Source organism: Sciurus vulgaris (assembly GCF_902686455.1).
Source record: "Sciurus vulgaris genome assembly, chromosome: 12".
In the NCBI taxonomy this organism is placed as follows: domain Eukaryota; kingdom Metazoa; phylum Chordata; class Mammalia; order Rodentia; family Sciuridae; genus Sciurus; species Sciurus vulgaris.
Window position 1 is genome coordinate 22,488,127 of NC_136473.1, and position 14,193 is coordinate 22,502,319.

Below are 14,193 nucleotides of genomic sequence, written 5' to 3' on the forward strand. Positions count from 1 at the left end.
TTGTGATGCCTTTTACCATGTTATGATGTAGAGAGAAGGCCCTCACCAGATAAAGCCCCTTGATCTTGAACTTCCCAGTCTCCAGAACTGTGTGAAATACCTTTCTTTATCAGCTTTCTAATCTCAAGCGTTTCATTATAGCATCACAAAGGGACTAAGTCACCCTCTCCCATTCCAACAGAGCCCCTGCTCTGGCAGTAGTCTCCCATATCTACACACACACACACACACACACACACACTTACACATAGACATCTTCTTGTAAACTGGGGAGCCCTTTCCTGCTGGCGGAGAACACGTAAGATTTCATCGGTCTGCCTGTGGTCCATGCAGGAATATCCCCCATCCTTGGCAACCCGTGCCAGTGATCTCTGCTTTGCACTGCCAAGTTTCTCTTACTCCCCAGGTTAACAGAACAAGGGAGCTGAACTGCTGGGCTGCTGCTAAGCTGATCTCCTGCTGGCGAAAGGCTTACCAGTCTCACTCTGCCCTTCTTTTCAAGGCAATCTTCCCCTGGCTTCAGGAAGGGGAAGCTACCCCACATTTCCCCAGGGGATAGAACCGCATGCATCACAGTGAGCACAGCGTTCATATGTTGGTTGCAAATATTCCAGGAGAGCCCCTGTCTCCTGTTCTCCCTTTCCTGGGGCACAGCTGTTGGTTTGGAGAGCAGGGCCTGTCCCCTAGAATCCCAGAGGGGATTCTCCCAACTGTTGGGGGTTATCTTCAGTATGTGGGCTACACAAATCTCTTTGTTCTCTGATTTAGTCTCTACTTGCTGTTTCCCATGAAATAGGCCATTTAATATTTTTCTCTATTACTCTCCAAATGTCTCACCAAACTCTCTTCCATCAAACCATAAGCTTTTCCATCCATTTAACAAATATTTACTGAGTCCCCACTCTGCACTGGGAACTATTCTAGGCACTGGGGATGTGGTAGCAAATAGGACAGAACGGATTCCTTCTCTGACAGCTTACTCTTTATTGGAGGTGGACACTTTAAATAGATATGTTAGCAAGATGATTTCACATAGTGCTAAGTGCCCCAAGATAGTAAAAAAAAAAAAAAAAAAAAAAAATGGTGTGATAGAGAATGACTATAGTGGGAAGGATGTCACTCAAGACTCATGGCTGCAGAAGGCCTACCTAAAGGGGTGAGCACCGACCTGGATCTGAATGATTCCCAACAAGGGAAAATGCAAAAGTCCTGAGGTGGAAACCTGTTTGGCACATTTGAGGAATTTAGAGAAAAACAAGTAGATGGTTTTTCCACTTTCATCTTAGAAGATAAACCTCCCAAGATAGTTTCCCTGTCCTCTGTTTATTCTAGGCTAGTCTATGAGATCCACTGTTCGTTTCATTGCTAGTCCATCCTGCATAGGCTAGGCCATTACAGCTCTTTTTAGATGTAGAGACTTTAGATATTAAGGAGTATTTTCACTCATTTATTTGGGTTATATGCCCAGGAATATCCTTATCAGAAGGCTACTGTAGCATTCTGGTCAAAGTGCCACTCAAGAGAACATCAGCCGCTAGCAAAGGACAAATAAAGCCAGAAGGCTTCCCATCCTGACACCTTCCTAATGAGTTTCAGTGATGAAGTCAATGACATATATAAAATCTGTTCATTACACCTTAAAGCATCATACAGATGCAGGTATGTTATTGGTATGTTATTGTGAGGCTCACTTACTAGGAAAGTATGAATAATGAATGGCAAGGAAATAAGTTCCAAGAAAACTTTAGGGTGCCATTTCTCCAGTTGGTTTATTACTTTGAAATAAGAGAAACCTCATTGGAAAAATCACTCATTTTGTTAAACAAAATTGCCTTCATAACATTCATGCCTGAAATGGCATAATTCTTTGTGGCATTGAACTTTGGATCTGAGAGATATCTTTGAGATAATTGATAACAACACTCTCATTTCACAGATGAGATAACGGATGTCCAAAAAGGTAATGCAGCATTCCCAAGTCACATAGCATTCATAATTGTCAGAAGTGAACTCAATCTCATCTTCTTTACTCCTGGCCCATTAGTCTTGCTGCTGTGTTATAAGTAATTCTAAGTTGAGAACTGTTACCTGATATGCAGTCTATCAAACACCAAAGTCAACTGTGCTGTCAGCACAATTTGATTTGAGGTGTTACTGTGGGCAGCCTTGAAGATGGTCCCCAGAGATCCTTGCTTCCTAATATCCCACCTCTTACATTGCACCAAGGTTGGTCTACATGACCAATAGTATATGGTGGAAGTGATGGTATATCACTTCCAAGGTAGGATATAAAAGACTGTGGTTGCTGTACTGTTCTCTGCCTCTTGGAATATATTCCCTGGGGAGAGCCAGCTGCCATGTCATGAAGATGCTTAGTCTATGGAAAGAACCACATGGAGGGGAAGTGAGATATTTAACCAACAGCCAGCAAGAAACAGATTCTTGCCAACAACCATGAATGAACTTAGAAACAGATTCTCCAGTCTATTGTGACTATAACCCTGGTCAACAGAGACCTCACAGAGACCCCAAGCTTGACCACCCAACTATTCTGCTGATAAGATTCCTACCAAAAAAATTATGAGATAATCGATATTTAACCTGCCATTTTTATGTAGCAATAAATAACTAATATAAACATCATGTTCTCTTCCTTTAGGGGATCCTAGGTACCATGTGGTGACCGCATTACTCAGTGATAACTCTGTTTCCTTCTCACACCAAGGGAAGAGAGATGCCTGCTCTGCTCAAGGACCTGCCTAAGCTCCATCTCTCCTGCAGAGATAAAGAGGGTGGACAGTGGCCCTGCCGGATGCCAACAAGGCCTCCTCAAAGGGCAATTCATGGCAGGGGTTAGCCTAGGTGCAAACATCTGTTGGAAAACCAGAACCAAAGCCATGTCTGTGGTTTGATGTTCTCAGAGAAAAGTGAATACAAAGCACGGCTTTAGTCAGATTTCCTTTAGACATGCACAGTCTCTCGCTGTTATTTATCTATTTTTTTCTCTCGCTGTTATTTTTATGCTTTCGGAAAACTAGAAATTTCCAGAGGCTGTCCTGTTTCTGTCCTATTACAAATTTCAGTAGAAAAGATGTTTGGAGATATCAGTCAACACAAATTAAATATTTCCTTAACCAGTTGCAGGCCTGCGGACACTTAAAATCCTTGCAATTTAGGGCCTAGGATCTGCTGGTCTTCTGTGCCTGTGTCTTAAAGCAACATCTGGCACCTGAGTCACACCACTCTTGTTTCTCTGCTGGACTATATTTCTTTCCTTTTTTTATGACTAGGTTTGAGCTCGCCACCTGTTCTGGTTTGGATACAAGGTATTCCCCAAAAGGTCCAGTTAATGCAGGGATAGTCAGAGATGAAATGATTAGATTATTAGAGCTGTGACCTATCTTCATTTGAATGGACGGGGTGGTAACTGTAGGCAGGCAGGACATAGCTGAGGAGGTGGTCACTGGGGGTGTGCCCTAGAAGGGTGCATCTTCCCTGTGGTCCTGTCCCTCTCTCCCTTTCTGCTTCCTGACTCCACTATGAGCTGAGCAGCTTTCCTGAGGTGCTGCCTCACCTTGGACCCAGAGCAATGGACTTGGCCATCTGTGGACTGAGACCTCTAAAACCGGGAGCCCCAGATAAACTTTCCTTCCTCTAAGTTGTTCTTATCAGGTATTGTGGTCACAAAAACTCAACAAAACACCAGTTTCACAAAACCTTTCTAAAGTGGATCGATCTGGTTGGTATCATTTTTTAACCTCTCTCCCCCTCACCATTATGCCTCATGCATGAGTAGAACTGGGCTTAGTTCTATCTTTCTTTTATTTCTGTGGGTGTTCTTCTTGGCTCCCCAACTTGACAACTTGATTCTCTGAATTGAGGGTACTTGAGACTTTGAACAGTGGGGGCCTAATAAATATCACCCAATAATGTCAGTGCCTGAGAAGCTTGCCTGGTGAGGAAGGATTGGATAATGATAACATTTAACCTGCACGTGAATTTTCCTTAGTAAACTTTGCCTACTATCTTTGATCTTCTCAACTTTCTCTGTGAGGAAATAGAAAAAAAGAAAAAAATCCATGATTCATTGTTACAAAGTTGGGGATAGACAGAAAAGTCCTGTGTGCATTAGTAATGTACTTTAGGAGTTAGGGCCCAGCCTTTACACAGTCAGAGGTCACACCAGTTCTTCCCAAAAGGCAGTACTAGCCATGAGATTAGAGGGGGTGGCAGGATTTCTTTCTCCTCTGTCTTTCCCTCCCATGATCCCTGAAATCCACTGTTACAATAAATGCTTCTGCATTAGAGTTAACAGCCTTTTTTGAAATGCAAATAATTTTTAAAATGTTAAACCGCTCGATTTTCATAAAATATTTTATGCTGAGGGAGTTTCACAGAACATGTTTCCTCAGGGCTCTGAGAGAACAGAGTTTCATAGAACACGAGGGAATAAGACCCAGCTTAATTTAGCTCAGGAGACTTCTGAGGACAGCCACTTCTCTGGGAGATAGAGCCGTTCACTCATTCCTTATGAGGATTTGATGTCAGAGGTGAGATTGTTAGCTTTTTGAAAAGTTTACAGGTAGGGAACTCCAAGTGAAGCACACCCAGAAAGTATAAGTAGGATAACCGAATTTTCAAATAAGAATTTATAGACTTGTGGGGGGTCTGGTAATTAATGCTATTAAATTCAAGCACTTTGGGGAATATCACTTTAATATTTCAATTTTAGCCATAGCAAAGTCAGGAAGTGCAAAAGTTGATGTTCTCCTAGCAGGAGTAATTCATCCCCATTACACATTCTTGACAGAATTCTTACAAGCCCCAGAAATTTGTGTCTGTAATATACTCGGCTGCTTTTGCAAAAGAGGACAGCACTGTTAGCTCCCTCTGAGCAATATGGTTACATTTTCAGCCTCATTATAGGACTCTTGGCATTTAGTTTGAAAGGCTGAGAGAAAAAATCCATTTGTAGAACTTCTTTAGAGAGAGATAGGGGCCAAAATAGAACAGAGAAACCATTGTTTTACTGTTCTCTATGGAAACAGAACATTGAAGTTTGAAGTAACAAGGTTTTTTTCCCAATTGGAAATTAAAATTAAGAAAAGAATACCATTTATATAGCATCAAAAATTTGAAATGCTTTAGGATAAATTTCACAAAAGATGGGCAATACATTTATGCTGAAAAATCACAAAATATTGCTTAGAAAAGTTCCAGAAGACTTCAAAAATGTAGAGACAATGTTCTTAGGTTAGAAGAATTAAAACTTAAGATATTACTTTTTCCCACATTGGAGGATTCCTATGAACATCCCAGAAGGCTGTGAAAAGAAAAAAAAAAATGACAAGACAATTCTCAAATGTTTGTTAAACAGAGAGGACCTAGAACAGCAAAAATAACTTTGGAAGAACAAAGTTGGAAGACTAACACTACGTGATTTCATGATTTCTTATGAATCAATAGTAATCAAGACTGTGGAATTAGCAGAGAGATAGATAAACAGATCAATAGAACAGAATCAGAATAGAGAATCTAGAAAGAGACCTACATTGACTTTATTTTTTTTCAGTACTGGGGATCGAATCCAGGTACTATTTATCTATCACCAGGAAACTTTTAGGGGTGATGGATATGTCATTGTCTTGACTGGTGTGATGGTTTCATAGGATAAACATATCTCAAGGCTGATTAAATGGTAATTTAAATGTGTGAAGTTACTCAAAGTCACTTATACCTCAATAAAGCTATTTAAAACAACTGGCTGTCAAGGAAATATTTTATATTCCAGCCTCTGGAATTATCAAATCAGAGCATAAAAAATCCTCAGACTAATTCAAGGTCACAGAGTGGCTCACATGATTCTGAGAGACAGTGCAGATCCAAGCTTTCTTGGGAAGCAAATCTGACCAGGAGACAGTAATCATGGGTTTTGATTCTAGTGTTGTCACTGAGTGGCCGTGTCATTATAGTTGAATCACTGAATTTTTCTAGATCTCAGTTTTTTTGCGTGTACAACGTGAACACATGGGACTCAATATTCTCTGAGTGCTTGCCATCTCTGACAGTCTCTGATTTTGTACTTCCCAACAGTGAACCCAATACCAGTACTTGGCTTCTGTGGCTCTATCTAAGTTGCCCAGCTCAGAGAGTTCCCAGAAAACAAGGTCAGTGACCATCAGCCATCTGTCAAGGGTGCAAAGGAAGATGAAGAAAGGGGGCAGAATTAACTAAAGTCTCCTGGCAGTGCACTCAGCGCTGTCTTTTTCCATCATGGTGATCCACACATACCACAAAAGTTACCATTGCAACTGTGTCTCAGGCCACAACTCAGTGGCACCAAGTCCATTTATGTTGCTGCATACCTGTCACCACCCTCCACCTACAGAACTCATTTCATTTTGCAAAACTAACTTAGTATGTATTAAACACAAACTCTCCATTCTCCCTTCCCCAATGCTCTGGCCAACACCATTTTGGTCTCTATGAATTTGATTTCTCTATGTTCTTCATATAAATAGCATCATCCAACACAATCAGTGGATGATCTCATCACATGTCTGCCAATAAGCCAGGAAGTAGGAACTAACCATTAACAACAACAACAACAAAAACTAAAAAGGTTAACAAATAAAGGCATTTAAAGAAATTAATCTTTTTTTGTTTGTTTGTTTTAATGTGGTCCTGAGAATTGAACCCAGGACCTCACCTGAGCTAGGCAAGACATTTACCACTGAGCTACAAGAGTTTTGTATCACACAACTAAGAAATCACTGGCCCAGCTTTGAGACATAGGTCAGCTGGTCCTTCCATGACTGTTATCACACAACAATACATTTAATAAAAAGGCAGTGATGTAGCTACGAGAGGACAGGAGTTTGATAATAAAATACAGGGCAGTGGAATTCACTCAACTCTCGTGATGATTGGATCATAATGTGTCACTTAAAACCATAGTGACTTGGTTTCCACATCTCTGTTAATTGTGTGTTTGTGTGTGTGTGTTTATTTATAGTACTTCATTCCTATAACCAAGGTGAAATAAAAATGAGTTAGATGAAGTGGGGAAGCTCCAAGAGCTTTCTGAAAGAAGTGGAATACCACGTAACCACAGTACGTGTTTTTATTACTTCCAGCGATTAGAGTTAAATGTCTCTAGAAAATATAGAATGAGATTCCAGACAGACATAACCACAAGTGGTGTTCCCACCCTGGAAAGCGTAAACCAACCTTTTCCCGGCTGCTGTTTCAGCTGGTGGTGAATCCTAGGGGGTAGGAATTTGCAACTCAATGTTGTATGAAGGGATATTGGCTTCTAAGACCAGCTGTGGCCAATCAACCTCAGAGTGAACCAGACAACCCCACAGCCAGGCTTCATGGTAGGAAGGATAAAAGGGTCTGTGCAGGGCCAACTGACTTAAGGCTAACAGTTCAGGAACTGAGAGTAGGCCCTACAGCCCGAAATCATGGATTTGCACCCAGCAGGCTCCCTTCTGAGTAAGTTTACCTTGCAGACATTTGGAGATATTTTTTTTTAAATACAAAACTGTTCTTAGATTTAGTCTTAACTCCAGAATGAGTGAATCTTGTTCCTTTTCTATAGTAGTCATTTGAGAATTATTTATTCATTATTACAGAGTTTTGCAAGCATTCCACAATTTCTAGGAGCTGTTTGTTTTTAATGAGAACAAAATTCAACCTTAGAGTCTTCTTTTCCTGTTAAAAAATTTAGCATTGCTTTGAAAATAAATCAATACAATCTCTCTTTACAAAGAAAACTTCATTCCTCTCCCTTTAAAGGGAATAGAAAGTACAAGATAGTAAAGTTTATTTAAGTGTTAGACGAAAAAGGAGTAATATGTTCTGCCTTATTTAGTCCAAAGAGAGAATTATGTAGTGGATATAGAGGGGGATTTAGAAATCTCACAGAAGTAACATAATCTCCGCTTTGTAAAGATCATTGTCACTCTCAAAGCATTGTGTCTTTCTGTGAAGTTCATACATAAAAAGATGTAAAATGCTATTGCACAAAATAAAAATTTTTTGTAATTCATTAACTTTCAGTTTGGACACATAGTAAATCTTTTACATATTGATTCACAGGGAAAGGTTTTCAAAAGGCTAAGTAGTTATCCAGTAAATGAGAAGCAAAGGAGATGGGAATACTCACTCATTTTCTATCTGTGGATATTTACTACAATAAGAACATTTTTCTTTTATAGCACCTCACCACTATTTGCAATCTGGGCATTTGCAGCAAATGTAGACCAGTTAAACCAGAGTTTTAAATACATAAACCAACATCAGAAAAAAAAATCATGATCTACTAAGTACTGGGGGGGGAGGGAGATGGGGAGGGAGAGAGGAGGAGGGAGAGTTTATTGCCCATCTCCAAAAGACCAAACCAATCTTGAGACAGGAAAGAATAAAAAGAGAAAGGGAAGGAGGAAGAGGAAAACTATCCTAAACTGAAATGTTAGCTCTGACCTATGGTCACAAAACTTAATTAGTTTGGTAGCAGCATGGAATTTCTACCTAGTTATTTAAGCATAAAACTTAAATGGTTGAGGTTAGTATGGAAAGAACACAGGATATGGAGTTAGATTAGATTCAAGTCTTAGCACTGCCTCTCCCTAGTTGTATGACTGAGTAAACCACTCATCCATTGTGGCCCTCCATTATAGTTCCCTAACTATAAAATGAGCAGACTGGGTTTAAATCTTCCCCTGGGGTCTGTGTAGCTTTAAAAGACTATGATTCCCTGGTAGAACAATACAAAGAGCCAAGAGTATAACTAGCGAAGAAACTCCAGGGGAATTCAAGCAGGAGGAAGGCAGACATTATTTCCTGCAAATTATTTCCAGCAAATTAGTGAGATCCTGTCCCAAAATGAAAAATAAAAAGGGCTGGGCATGTGACTCAGTGATTAAGTGCCTCTGGGTTCAATCCCCAGTAGTAAAAACATAAAATTAAAAAAAAAAATCTTAAAATAATAAAGATTTGCCCATACTTTTCTTTTATCACACTTCATATGTATGTACACAAAGTTCAGCATCTGTTTATAAATAAGATGCATCTATTTTCTTACTTAAAAAAAAGTTCTTGAGGAAAAATGGTTGATATACCCTTTTGGAAACTGTTAGTTCTATCAAAGCATTTATACCCTCCCTCCGTAAGGTGCAGAAAACTTTAACTACGATTCCCTGAGAAATGAGATGCTGAGCAATATTCAGGGTACCTGCAGAACTCAGATTCTCACTTCACTCAAGATGGGGTTATCTCTTGTCTATTCTATAAAATAAGAAAACTCAGGTTTCCATATGATTTTAAGATACCCAAAATGGATTAAGATCTGAAGGTCAGGAATGATCATTTTATAGAAATAAAAACACATATTCAGTTATAAAATAGTAGATATCTTTTCTTAGAATAATTAAATATAAGTATATGGGAAAATACTTTTGACTTCAGTTTTTTTCCAGTTTAGTTTCAGAAAAATGCATATATTTACATGTGAAAGATCAACCTCAGAGGTAGCAATCTTCCACACAATACTACATAAGTGCTCTATAAAACTCAGTTCAAAGTTGTGCAAGAAAAATGTTAAATCTATTCATAGGAATGAATGCTGTCATTAAGAATGCAAAATAGTTTTAGAAATTTAAAACCAGAAAGGAAAAAAGTCTCCTTGAGGGATAAATATTCCATATATGGCTTTTATGCAAAGGAAACTTATTTTTAGGAAACAGAAGAAAAAATACCTTTTAGCTCTTTTGGATTTTTGTGCTCCAAGTGACTATTTATATTTAAAACAGTATTTTATGTATTTATTTATTTGTTTGTTTGTTTATTTACTGTGGTGCTGGGGATCCAACCCAGGGCCTTGCACATGTTAGGCAAGCGCTCTACCACTGAGCTACACCACAATCCCAAACTTTATATTCTAAAAAAAACAGTGTTTTGGGTAATACATGTGCTAAATTTAATAGCTTATATTTTGCACTTTCTAAAATATAAGTAATCAAAAATGTGGATCTGGGCACAGAGTAGAAAGTTCATTTTTCAAATGACTAAAAGATTTTGCTCAACACATCTCTGACATTATGGCTATTTTATCACTGTTTACACAGAGCACATCTGTTGGACAATTTACTCTCTAAAACTCAACCATATTAACTGCACCCTTCAAAGAATTCCCAAAGCAATGCTTTCGGTGAGGATAGGTTCTCTCAGAATTGGCAATAAAGATCACCTTAAAAAGTTTCTCTAATGACAACCCATTCTTCACTCTCCCCAATCCCCATGGAATTGCAAAATAAAAATATTAAATTTTCAAACTGCCAAAAAAAAAAAGGATGCTTGTTGATCTCTACAATGAAAACACTGGTAGAAAACAGCAAGATGTTCCACATTTATCAATCAGCAGAAGCTATTACCCTGATCATTCCAGAATTACAGAGAGATGGTCACTAATACTGCACATCCTGAGGCCTAAAATAAGTAATCAAAAATGTGGACTTATTTTTGATTACTTATTTTGAGTTTATACTTGGAATTAGAATCACTGCAATTTTTTTTTTTTTAAACTTGCTCCCTAATTGGTTCTTAGATATGCTGGAATTTGCAAGCCACAGCATATGACCTTGAGAAGATCAGCCATTTGCAAATCTCTCTAGATAGGGCAAATATTTCCTGGCAACTTTGTTTTTGACACAGGTCTGTTTGGTGACTTCTAGCTCCATTGTTGGGAGACAGGGAGACATTTGGGAAGTGGCATATGGGTCATCCTGGCCTATCTCTTGCATCCAGTTAAGGACTCTGTTTTTTCCTTTTCTTTCTCATGTGGTTCTGGGATTGAACCCAGAGCATTATGCATGCTACACAAGTGCTCTGCCCCAGGCCACAGAATTTCTCTATACACTGCATATAACTTAGAAATAGCCCCTCACCAAGCATGGTAGCTTTTGACTTTTTCTCAGATTACCAAATATTTTTGAAAGGTGCTAAAATTAAAAAGAGCTTATATAAAAGAGGCTCTAGAGATCTGCCTTGCCCTTCCACTATAGGAAGACACAACAAGAAAGTGACCATCAGCAAACCCAGAGGAGGACCTTCATCAGAACTACACCACACTGGCATCCTGATCTTGGACTTCCCAGTCTGCAGAACTCCATAACAAGAGAAATGAATTATATTGAATATAACCTAAAAAATAATAAAAATAAAACATCGGCAGGAGAATTATCTGTGACTATTCAGTACCATGTATCTATCTTTCCTGACCCAATGTTACAAATGCAATACACAACAGGTGATCCTTATTCTGAGTAGACTGTTTTCTTCTTTCAAGAGTTAAATGCTAAGTGTCTTACAAAGGCAAACAAAGAAATTCATATGCTGGTTACTCAGCAATGAATTATTATTTTCTGACTTTGTCTATCTAGAAGTCTGATTATATAATTCTTTTATAGTAATTAATTGCTAGACCGTCTCCTGGAAGAGGTATACATGCATAGATGTGAGACATTATAATTTTATAATTTAAGCCTCTGATAATAATCTTCATAATCAACATTGGGATGTGTTAATAAGCAAGGCATCAAAGTGACAGTGAAATGGACAATGAAGAACATACCAGAGTTTTCCTTGGCAAAATTGCTTGCAATTGTTCTCCTGATGTTCCAGCAATTCAAGACCTGTTTGTGCAACTGCTGGAGATGGGTCAGAGATATAAGAAGTATGAACTGCAGGCGTAGGCTCTTGGAATAAGAACCAGCTCACATGGAGGAAGACTTTGCTTGCATTCTTTTATCTCTGCAACTTCAAAATAGGACCTCTAAGAATTTCAATCTCATATTAAATCAAATTCCAAAGTGTTCTTTGATCTATAATGAAAATCCAAATAAGATGATAATCATTAACTTAAATAAGTTCTCTGTTTACAAAACCATTGTGCCTATTTGGCTGCTGCAAATAACTCTTTGTTTAGGATTGGAAAACTGGGCAAAGAGAAGCAGGATATATAAATTATAAAGAATGTGAGAGAGGACGGAGAGAGGTGGGGCCCACAAGAGAAAGCAGATACCCTGAGTAAGTTGGAGGACCCTAAAAGGCAGCAAAGGAGGACCAAAGGAAGAAGTAAGCACAAAACATCTAAAAATAGCAGGGCAGGAAATTGTCTCAAAGATATTCAATCTGCCATTGTAATCCAAATCCTGCCATTTTGAGTTCAGGACTATAAAAATGCATCATCTCCTTCCGATCTATCCAGTAAAGGTACTGATTACACATCCTGCTTCAAGCTGGTGGCCCTTGCACCAGGATTTCTTAATTTCTTACATTAAAAATGAAAAAGTCAGTCACTTGTTATGGTTGCTTTCTCTTTTGGAATTTCCACGAATCACAGAATAAAGTCAAGAGTTGCCCTTTTGTTTTTGCAACCAACCATGGAAGTAGGAGAACAAAGCAGATGTGTGATTTGTAAACTCAATTTAAAGTATGTGCCCTTCCTACCCTTAGTAGAGCTCACTCTACATTACTTTTTATTCAGCATCTTCTCTTTTATTTCTCTATGCCTTTTGTATCACAAAGGATGTCCCGTAAATATTTTTTGACTTTGTCTTCCTAATGTTAATCCATTGAAGGCTTCTGAATGAGTGATGTGTCTTATATGAATTGGTGAAATGAAAATTTAGCCCTGCATTGAATATTGAAAAACCACTTAAAGTTTGGAATGAATGTATAAATGAAAACAAAATCCTTTACATAATAAAACTTTTAATCAATTTAATTTTATTTATTTTATTGCTGGGGTCCCTTTATGCTCACTTTCCTATTCAGATTATGTAGATCTAAAACTAGTCCAATACTGCTCATCATGAGCATGTGCTTTCATTTTTACAGAGCTGGATTATGGACTTGATCTTAAATTGGTAGAGAATCCCAAGATTCCTAGAGTGTCTGCACTCCCTCTGAGGAAACCAATGTTCTCTAGGCAAGATGCTTGGTACCACACAGTCCTGCTGTCCTAGCCAGAGTTGTTTTTTGCAAGAGAGGGTTTGCTAGACTAGGAGGAAGCCAGATATGTCAGCAAGGCTGCACCTTCTCAGTGGTGTGGGGTTGAGTCAATCACAGCCCGGTTACTAGCAAGAGTGAGGACTGAGTGTGTTCGAATTGGGAGGGTTAGTTTCTTAGTAAGTAATAGCAGCAAAATAAGCAGCAGCTAGAAGAAATGGACCCTTGTTGACAAAGGATGACAAGAGAAGCAGATCACCACAGTTGTGGTGTGCAGAGCACTTCTGGAACTACAGCTGCATCCTGAATGGCTTTCCTGTGCCCAGAGACTTCTCTGCAGCTATAGAGACACCTCCCTCCTTATTTCTCCACTTTAAACTTTCTTCAACTTAGGGGAGCTATACATCTCCCTGCAACCTTAAAGAGTCTACCAGGAAATTGCTCATTGCTATTTGTCCTCCCTGTCCTTCTGCTTTTTAATGGTAAGAAACAATTTCGGCATGATATGGATTAATGTTTTTCCCCTGCTGCAGATTATGGTAGTTTTGGTCGTTGACACTGGTAATAAATTCCTTTTCTCTTCCTGATATATATTATGGTTTCTTCGTATCAAGAACAGCACTTGGATTTTTTTTTAAGTCACTTTTGGTATTAAACCCATAGGGAGAAGGGCGATGCTTCTCAGTAACAGTTCCTAGTCACATGTCATCCACAGAGGCCGAACTGGCTTAGTCTGTTAAATTCTCAACAGTGCTAAAGGTGGACAGTCATTCTGTGTCCTGTCTTTATAAAGACAGCCCTTAGCATATTTGCAGCCTCCGTTCTTTGCCCCGCTCCTCTCTGTGCCCCCTTTGTTCCTGTTCTCCTCTCTCTAGACCATATTATCTATATCAAGATACTACTTCAGCACCGCCTTTCCTATTTGCAGACCATGCCTAAGAAAATTGAGTTGTACAGCCTATGAAAACATACAGCCACAGATTGTTAGACCAGGAAGTTATCACCTAGACCAAGTCCCTCAATTTATAAACTGAAATTTAAAAAACCTATATTTGATTCACTTCCTGGAAAACTTGGTTAAATAAAATTTTGTACAAGGCCACAGATTTCGACTGGATCCCAGCCCCTGGCACAAAAGACCTAATAGAATTTTATCGTAACAGATGAGCTTTTGTGCAG

General features: G+C 38.8%; 1 protein-coding gene across 16 annotated transcripts in view; it reads right to left on the reverse strand.

Annotated features, from left to right (window-relative positions):
• KIAA1217 overlaps nucleotides 1–14,193 on the reverse strand; it is a 796,647-nt gene that overhangs the window by 362,133 nt on the left and 420,321 nt on the right. The window contains exon 1 of one of the 16 annotated variants that reach the window (XM_079106265.1): nucleotides 11,636–11,771. The exons of the other annotated variants lie outside the window; for them this stretch is intronic. The gene's annotated coding sequence lies outside the window, so the exon portion shown is untranslated. Of the gene's footprint in view, nucleotides 1–11,635; nucleotides 11,772–14,193 lie in introns of those variants that run through there. 16 annotated transcript variants of the gene reach the window in all.